Source organism: Dendrobates tinctorius, unplaced genomic scaffold, assembly GCF_039654945.1.
Source record: "Dendrobates tinctorius isolate UK_male_01 unplaced genomic scaffold, ASM3965494v1 ptg000028l, whole genome shotgun sequence".
NCBI classification, from domain to species: domain Eukaryota; kingdom Metazoa; phylum Chordata; class Amphibia; order Anura; family Dendrobatidae; genus Dendrobates; species Dendrobates tinctorius.
Genome location: NW_027361696.1, coordinates 61,810,266 through 61,812,749, shown reverse-complemented (window position 1 = coordinate 61,812,749; position 2,484 = coordinate 61,810,266).

The following is a 2,484-nucleotide window of genomic DNA, read 5'->3' as shown; positions in this document are numbered from 1 at the left end:
TGATCATTTAGTACCCAATTTTTTTATTTTTCCAAGGGTAACAGGAGAAATTGGACCCCAAAATTTGTTGTCCAATTTTCCCTGAGTACGCTGATACCCCATATGTGGGCGAAAACTACTGTATGGGCACACGTCAGGGCTCGGAAGGGAAGTAGTAACGTTTTGGAATGCAGACTTTGATTGAATGGTCTGCGGGTGTCATGTCGCATTTGGAGAGCCTCTGATGTGCCTAAACTGTTGAAACTCTCCACAAGTGACCCCATTTTGGAAACTTGACCCCCCCACGGAACTTATCTAGATGTGTGGGGAGCACTTATATGTGGGGGTAAAATACTGTTTGGGCGCATGGCAGAGCTTGGAAGGGAAGGAGCACCATTTGACTTTTTCAACGCAGAATTGGCTGGAATTGAGATCAGACGCCATGTTGCGTTTGGAGACCACCTGATGTGCCAAAAAACAGTGGAAACCCCACAATTCTAACTCCAACCCTAACCCCAACACACCCCTAACCCTAATCTCAGCCCTAACCCTAGCCCTAACCCTAATGGGAAAATGGAAATGAATACGTGTTTTTAATTTTATTATTTTTCCCTAACTAAGGGGGTGATAAAGGGGGGTTTGATTTACTATTTATTTTGGGTTTTTATATTTGGCAGCTGTCGCACGCTAAAAGACGCTTTTTTTATTGTAAAAATAGTTTTTGCATCACCACATTTTGAGAGCTATAATTTTTCCATATTTTGACCCACTGAGTCATGTGAGATCTTATTTTTTGTGGGACGAGTTGACATTTTTATTGGTACCATATTCGGGCATGTGACATTTTTTGATCGCTTTTTATTCCGATTTTTGGGAGGCAGAATGAACAAAAACCAGCATTTCAAGAATTTCTTTTGGGGGGTGCGTTTACACCGTTCTGCGTGCGGTAAAATTTATAAGGCACTTTTATTCTTCGGGTCAGTACAATTACAACGATATCTCATTTATGTCTTTTTTTGTTTTGGCGCTTTTATGTACTGAAAAATTTTTTATATAAAAAAATAATTATTTTTGCATCACTTTATTCTGCGAGCTATAACTTTTTTATTTTTTTGCTGATGACGCTGTGTGGTGGCTCGTTTTCTGCAGGACAAGATGACGTTTTCAGCGGTACCACGGTTATTTATATCTGTCTTTTTGATCGTGCGTTATTTCACTTTTTGTTCGGCAGTATGATAATAAAGCATTATTTTTTGATTTGTTTTTTATTTTTATTTTTTAAGGGGTTCCCTAAAGGGGTTAACTAATGGGACAGTTTTGTAGGGCGGGTCGTTACAGACGCGGCGATACTAAATAGGTGTACTTTTATTGTTTTGTTTTTTTTTTATTTCCAAAAAATGAATTTATTAGAGAATATTTTTTTTATTTATTTATTTAGCTATTTTTTATAAATTATTTTTACGCTTTTTTTTCTACTTTATTATACTGTCCCAGGGGGGACATCACTGTCATGTGACTGATCGCTGATCTGCACATCACAGATCGCTGTGACAGATCAGCGATCTGTCACAGGCACTGCTGGAGGCTTCCTCGTGCCGGCGCTTTACAGGCATGAGGAAGCCGGCTCCCTGCAGGCCCTCAAAGGTCCCCGCCGAGATATTGGATCTGGGTACCTGCAGGGAAGGAGGTCCCCGGAGCAGCGCAGCACATCGCGCTGCTCCAGGGGGCTCAGGGAGGCACGGAAGGAGCCCCCTCCCTGCCGATGCTTCCCTACACCCCCGGTACACTGCGATCATGTTTGATCGCAGTGTGCCAGGGGTTAACGTGTCGGGGGCGGTCCTGTTATAATCAGCTGACACCCGGCAGAGATCAGCGGCGCTCATGTACTATCACGTACGTGAGACGTACTATGCCGTCCATGGGCATAGGGGCCCGGGTCCAATGGACGGGATAGTACATCTCATGTCAGAAAAGGGTTAATATGTGGGGGGAATTGGCGTGGGGATGGGGGTTATTTAATGTGTGGGGGATTTGGAGTGGGGATGGGGGTTATTTAATGTGTGGGGGAATTAGAGTGGGGATGGGGCACTTTATGTGCATGGGGATTTAGAGTGTGGATGGGGGGTTATTTGATGTGTGGGGGGAATTGGTGTGGGGATGAGGCTTATTTAATGTGTGGGGGATTTAGAGTGGGAATGGGGGTACTTTATGTGTCGGGGGAATTGGCATGGTGATGGGGGTATTTAATGTGTGGGGAGATTTGGAGTGGGGATGAGGGGGTTATTTAATGTGTGTGGGGACTTGGCATGAGGATGGGGGGATTTAATGTGTGTGTGGGGATTTGGAGTGGGGATGGGGAGATTTAATGTGTGTGGGGGGATTTGGAGTGGGGATGGGGGGGATTTAATGTATGTGGGGATATTTGAGGACACAAAATGAAGAATATGTACGTATGAGGAAACAGTATGGGGGATGGGTGCAGACACAGAATGGTGAGTGGAGGGG